Raw genomic sequence first — 7,982 nt, forward strand, 5'->3', positions numbered from 1 at the left:
TTCCGGGATAATGCGATGCCCTTATTCGTAGGATCCCATCGATCGGGAACAATTATTTAGATCATTTGTATAATAGAATATGTCACTCATATTCTTAACACCTTAAGAATAGATTCTATCACAATGTGATAAGGACAATACGTAATAAATGAACACTTATTTGATAAGATACTTAGTTCAAATAAAACATATATGTCATTGCCATTGGGATTAGTTCTACAAATATACACGATTAAATGGCCCTAAGGCACATACCACTAACAATCTCCCACTTGCACTGGTGCCATTGACAACTATATCTGTTAGTAGTATGTGCCCTAGGGCCATTTGATCATGTATATTTGTAGAACTAATCCCAATGGCAAAGATATATATGTTCTAATTGAACTAAGTGTCTCATCAACTAAGTGTTCATTTATTACGTATTGTCCTTATCACATTGTGGTAGAATCTATTCTTAAGGTGTTAAGAATATGAGTTACAGATTTTATTATACATGTGATCTAAATAACAGTTCATGATCGATGGGGTCCTACGAATAAGGGCATCGTATTATCCCGGAAAGATTGTCACCTCTGTTTATTCTCCTGATTAGTAAGGAGTTACTAATTATAGGAAGTAGTGAGTCTCATACTACTTGATGGAGATCAGGATAAACATGTGGACACTCAAGATGTTGAGTGGGTCGAACAAGTGACGCTAGATGACTTATACATGGTATTTCATCAAAGTCAATTTAATGTCATCTATTTCATAATTGTACATATGTCCTTTGACTTGCGGTGACACTATCTTGTATATAGGTGATTAGAGTTTGATACTCCTTATCCCTAGATCTTTCATGAGCTAGGGTCGCGGGATGTGTTGGCTCTAGTTAGTTGTATATGGAGATAGGGGTTTAACCAAGAGAGGATTTATCACTCCGGATGAACGGAGAAAAGATTCTATGCTATCTCAAATTGTTCTTGATGGATGATAAAACCTGCGCGGGTGTATATGACTTGCTTAGAAAGTTGTTTCTAGTGGAAGTCATATTTATCAAGAATAAGAACTGAGATGAGGTCATATGATTAAGACAAACAGTGTTTGACTTAACCGTGACACTAGTCGAGATCGGAATCTTAGATGAAGGGAATTTTGAGTGTACGGTAATTATGAACATTGGTTCATAAAGAATGCATCGAAACATTCATATCTATTTGGGGGTCGTGATATGTTGCTAGACGTCACTCATGATCTACGAGAATTAATAATTAATAAGATTTAATTATTTAATATAAGAAAGGCGTTTCTTATGACTCTCGTTGCCATATAGATGTGAACCTAGTTAGTCACACACAATAGGGTGTGCAACCGATTGAGTTTACGAGAGATCGATTTCATATAGATACTAGCATATCTCGGAAATTAATCTAAGATGAAAAACAAGTATAAATTAGGGACTAATTTGTAAGAGTTATAAATTAGTAGGCCCCTAATTGTATTTTAACCAAGTTAATGTGATGATGTCATGTGATGATGTCACGATGATGTCATGTGATGATGTCATATGATGATGTCACGTGATGATGTCATGTGATGATGTCACGTGATGATGTCATGTGATGATGTCACGATGATGTCATGTGATGATGTCACGATGATGTCATGTGATGATGTCACGATGATGTCATGTGATGATGTCACGATGATGTCATGTGATGATGTCACGATGATGTCATGTGATGATGTCACGATGATGTCATATGATGATGTCACGTGATGATGTCATGTATGTCTCTGTGTGTGACACCAAGCATCCGACGTGTCAGAAGGTGGCAACACCTATGCTTGATGTGTGACACCTAGCATGTGATGTGTCAGATGGTGGCAACACCTATGCTTGGTGTGTGACACCTAGCATGTGAGGTGTCGAATGGTGGCAACACCTTTGCTTGGTGTGTGACACCTAGCATGTGAGGTGTTGCATTCTTAAGCAAAGCTCTACCCTATAAATAGAGGTTGCCTTTGCTCATTCTACACACACCACACTTAAGAGAGCATATTTGAAGGAGTTCAAGTAGTCATCAATCACAGAAAAGCTTGGAGAAAGTTGTTCATACATCCCAGCAAAGACGTAATCGAGGCGAGAGTTTGAGCTTTGGATTGCTCAGCAAGAGAAACTCTTGCAGATTACTTCAAGGCGAGGATTCAATCGTACGCATACTCGTGTGGACGAGCTTGAGGTCGCCGTACTATCGGGACTACAAGAATCGTTGGAGAATCGACATAGGTATTCTTCTTACGGTTTCTAGATGTGTGCTTTAATTACTAGATGATACGACGATCCATTTGTTATTGATATGATCAATTTACTGGATCCGAATTGTTGGAATTCCAATTTTGAATTGAAATATACGATTCGGACCCTCACGTCCCGCTGCACCAACAGTGGTATCAAAGCAAAGGATAATGTGCATGGAGATGCAACACATGGAGATGTGTCGATTATCCAATTCTAGGGAACTCTCACTCATGATCGTGTGACGAAGTGAGGCTCTCCACCCTAGAGCGTATGTGATGCGTGCTTTGGTAGGTACATATGGATGTCACCCTATGAGATAGGATCGAGTCCATATTGGTCCACAACCTCACTATTGGCTGGGAACCAACAGTGGTATCGGAGCCACCGTATCAGCAAGTATTAAAGCTTTACGATTGAATGCATGTATTAATAATCATGGACTTAGGAATTATTAATTGGCATGTAATTTATAATTCCGAGGGCTTAGGTCTTGTTTGCAAAAACGAGCAAACGGTATTGTGACATTAATTACATTTGATTAAATTCTTTCTAGGAGATTGGTACTTAAGTGGTCCGCTCGTGACCCTCCAATCTATCCTGGGAATTTTTCTAATGTGATTATTTAACACAATACGTGACTCGCTTGTGCATTATGTTGTCGTCAACAAAACATGCGGAACAAATAATAGTTTGCTCATTCTTTTGTGGCTAAAGAATGAGACCTAGGAAGTCCATGATCATACATGTGTGATTGCATGATTCATTTTAGCTTTAATATGTATGAGATGCATGCTAAAATGTGTTGTGGGCTTAGTGAGACCGGAATAACTTAAAACCCTAAGAAATCTTCCTAAAAGTAAAAGGATTAAGCTTCTATTGATTAATCATTAAATTGATTTATCAATGGCTCTCCATTGGAGCAATAAACTAACACGCTTTGAGTTATCATCTTGTCGGCTATGGATACATAGGGGTGAGATGATATCGTCAAGAGATGTTGTCGAGTTTATTGTTAAGCATGCGATGTTGCGGGTGTAGTCGATATAATATACGGCGAGAAAGGCAATTAGGCGTACCTGAGTCGTATATTATTCAAATCGATACATCTTAGTTGATTCAATGGGTTAAACTTAACTAATGTGGAAACCCAAGAATAGCATTAAGTACTTGAGGGTGAAAGCATTAGGAGCCGGAAATGATTGAACCTCATATGAGATATGATGAACAAGTAGTTGTTCACTTATATATCATTTTGATCCCAAGAATAGCATTAAGTACTTGAGGGAAAGATAAATGAGTATAAGAATTCAATCACCCGCTTGAAATCTTTTCCAACAAAGATTCACGTTTCCTATTTTGGAAGTGTAGGATTCGAAAAAGATAGTGGGAGGCCATTTTGATAGAGACCAAATCATTATGGTTAAATATACAAAATAACACGAATACTAATTAGAGATCTTTGCTATCTAAAGGATAATAAGATTAAATAGAATCCTTTTAAGTGACATTCACGATAGTAATCGGCTAGTGGTTTAAAACCATTTTTTGATTGATTAAGATATTTAGATGCCTCCAAGGCTTTTGCGAAAAAGAAATGCACATTGGTTAACAAAGAAAAGTGTTTTCGTTTGTTAAGATGTAGGACAGTATAAGTCATAGCCGGAAATATTTGGAAATATTTAAAAGGCGGTTCGGTCAATAAAAGAAAGTGTTTCTTTTGTCAAACCGAAAGACATTGAAATGGAAATTACATTAAGTATTGTGAATACTTAAAGGGCAATGACGAGAGGAACGACAATTCCATCAAGAATGTGTCCATCTCATATTCCAATGTCAATTGCTCATTTAAAAGCTTGGGCATTGAATACCGATGCTAATTCTCACATTTGTTTATCTTTTACGGATTTAGTAAAAGTGAGAAAGAAAGGAAAAAGATGAAGTAATCTTAAATCTCAGGAATGACGCAAGCGTTGCGACAAGAGCTATATGATCAACTTCAATTTTCTTAAATAAACATAAGTTGTACTTAAACAAGTTTTTTGTACTCACCCAATATATATAGAAATATCATATCCGAATTTGTGTGACAAATTTGGTAGTTGATTTTCTATTTGCAAAGGATGTTTGTAGTATTATGTTTGATAATACGGAGTTGGGTATGGATATGTACAAAATGTTCTTTATGACTTGAATAAAGATGTTTAATGCAAAAGATGTTTTTGAAATTAATACCATAAGTTATCAAATTTCTAAACAACTTTGGCACTTATAATTAGGACATATTGCAAAAGATAGACATAACAAGTTAGATAGGATGGGAATCTTGAGCAATCAAGATTTTGCATCTCTTCCGATTTGTGAGTCGTATCTTAAAGGCAACATGACCTGATCATTCTTTGTGGTACAAAGTGGCAGAGCCAAGGCTGTTTAAAAGATCATACATAGTGATGTATATGGTATGTTTATAGAAATGGACCAAGGTAGATACTTATACTTCATTTTCTACATCGATGATTTATCACGATATAGTTAAGTTTGTCTTATGAAGAACAAACATGAAAATTTTTAAATGTTCAAATGACTTCAAGAATGAAGTAGAAAACCAAATTGGAAAAAGTATTAAAACATTACGATGTGATCGAAAAGGGAAGAATACTTGAGTATAGAATTTGGTACGTTCCTAAAAGGAATGTGGTATTATTTTTCAACTTACTCCTTGGGAACACCATGGTTGAATGGTGTGTCTGTCAAGAAGGAAATATCGTACAATGTGGGACATCATACGATAAATAGTGGGCTATATACTGATTTATTCATCTCGTTATGGAGTCATGCACTTCTTACCGCAAATATAATTCTAAATTAAATTCCAACTAAATTTGCACCATAGATACCTTATGAGATATGGTATGGAATCAAGTCTTACGGATGTTAAGATTTGAGGGTGTTCGGAACATATCAGGAAACTGATATCCGATAAATTTGGAATCAAAATCAATCATGGAAAGGTTATGTTGAATATCCTAAAGACAGTTTAGGATATTGTTTCTATATTCGAACCGAACAAACAATCGTTGGTTAATGGTGGTAGACTTTCTTAATAAAGCGTTTATTCAAGAGGGACACTAAGAAAGGAATATAGAATTAGATGAGGAGTCATCTAGTTACCAACAAAATAATGAATCAATGAAGATTGATCAAACCCACTAAAAGTCGGAGTTAGTAAAATATGTATCTACATTAACAACTCAAAGATTAAGTAGAGTATCTCGTCCACCGTAGAGAGATGGTTTTCCCGCATGATAAATAAGAGTTGTTTAGTCATGGAGTAAAAGATCAAGTGTTGATCCCTCTACTTATGAGGAAACTATATGTGATATAGATTCTTCAAAATTGGTTTGAAGGAATAAAATCTGAAATGGATTCCATATAAAGAAACCAAATTTTAGGAGCTAGTCGATCCATCCAAAGGTATTATACCAATAAGGTTTAAATGGATCAACAAGTGTAAAATTGGTACTAATGGAAAGGTGGAGACATTTAAAGCAAGGCTTGTTGCAAAAGAGTTTTGCTAGAGGCAAGAAGTTGTATTGTGAATACACTTTATCGCCGGTAGCCATGCTTAAGTCCATCAAGATTTTTCTTACCCAGGCTACACATTCAGATTTTGTGGTTGGACATATGGATGTAAGAACCACATCCCTAGGGCCATTTGATCATGTATATTTGTAGAACTAATCCCAATGTCAAAGATATATATGTTCTAATTGAACTAAGTGTCTCATCAACTAAGTGTTCATTTATTACGTATTGTCCTTATCACATTGTGGTAGAATCTATTCTTAAGGTGTTAAGAATATGAGTTACAGATTTTATTATACATGTGATCTAAATAACAGTTCATGATCGATGGGGTCCTACGAATAAGGGCATCGTATTATCCCGGAAAGATTGTCACCTCTGTTTATTCTCCTGATTAGTAAGGAGTTACTAATTATAGGAAGTAGTGAGTCTCATACTACTTGATGGAGATCAGGATAAACATGTGGACACTCAAGATGTTGAGTGGGTCGAACAAGTGACGCTAGATGACTTATACATGGTATTTCATCAAAGTCAATTTAATGTCATCTATTTCATAATTGTACATATGTCCTTTGACTTGCGGTGACACTATCTTGTATATAGGTGATTAGAGTTTGATACTCCTTATCCCTAGATCTTTCATGAGCTAGGGTCGCGGGATGTGTTGGCTCTAGTTAGTTGTATATGGAGATAGGGGTTTAACCAAGAGAGGATTTATCACTCCGGATGAACGGAGAAAAGATTCTATGCTATCTCAAATTGTTCTTGATGGATGATAAAACCTGCGCGGGTGTATATGACTTGCTTAGAAAGTTGTTTCTAGTGGAAGTCATATTTATCAAGAATAAGAACTGAGATGAGGTCATATGATTAAGACAAACAGTGTTTGACTTAACCGTGACACTAGTCGAGATCGGAATCTTAGATGAAGGGAATTTTGAGTGTACGGTAATTATGAACATTGGTTCATAAAGAATGCATCGAAACATTCATATCTATTTGGGGGTCTTGATATGTTGCTAGACGTCACTCATGATCTACGAGAATTAATAATTAATAAGATTTAATTATTTAATATAAGAAAGGCGTTTCTTATGACTCTCGTTGCCATATAGATGTGAACCTAGTTAGTCACACACAATAGGGTGTGCAACCGATTGAGTTTACGAGAGATCGATTTCATATAGATACTAGCATATCTCGGAAATTAATCTAAGATGAAAAACAAGTATAAATTAGGGACTAATTTGTAAGAGTTATAAATTAGTAGGCCCCTAATTGTATTTTAACCAAGTTAATGTGATGATGTCATGTGATGATGTCACGATGATGTCATGTGATGATGTCATATGATGATGTCACGTGATGATGTCATGTGATGATGTCACGTGATGATGTCATGTGATGATGTCACGATGATGTCATGTGATGATGTCACGATGATGTCATGTGATGATGTCACGATGATGTCATGTGATGATGTCACGATGATGTCATGTGATGATGTCACGATGATGTCATATGATGATGTCACGTGATGATGTCATGTATGTCTCTGTGTGTGACACCAAGCATCCGACGTGTCAGAAGGTGGCAACACCTATGCTTGATGTGTGACACCTAGCATGTGATGTGTCAGATGGTGGCAACACCTATGCTTGGTGTGTGACACCTAGCATGTGAGGTGTCGAATGGTGGCAACACCTTTGCTTGGTGTGTGACACCTAGCATGTGAGGTGTTGCATTCTTAAGCAAAGCTCTACCCTATAAATAGAGGTTGCCTTTGCTCATTCTACACACACCACACTTAAGAGAGCATATTTGAAGGAGTTCAAGTAGTCATCAATCACAGAAAAGCTTGGAGAAAGTTTTTCATACATCCCAGCAAAGACGTAATCGAGGCGAGAGTTTGAGCTTTGGGTTGCTCAGCAAGAGAAACTCTTGCAGATTACTTCAAGGCGAGGATTCAATCGGACGCATACTCGTGTGGACGAGCTTGAGGTCTCCGTACTATCGGGACTACAAGAATCGTTGGAGAATCGACATAGGTATTCTTCTTACGGTTTCTAGATGCGTGCTTTAATTACTAGATGATACGACGATCCATTTGTTA

The sequence above is a fragment of the Mercurialis annua genome, linkage group LG3 (genome assembly GCF_937616625.2).
Source record: "Mercurialis annua linkage group LG3, ddMerAnnu1.2, whole genome shotgun sequence".
Lineage (NCBI taxonomy): Eukaryota > Viridiplantae > Streptophyta > Magnoliopsida > Malpighiales > Euphorbiaceae > Mercurialis > Mercurialis annua.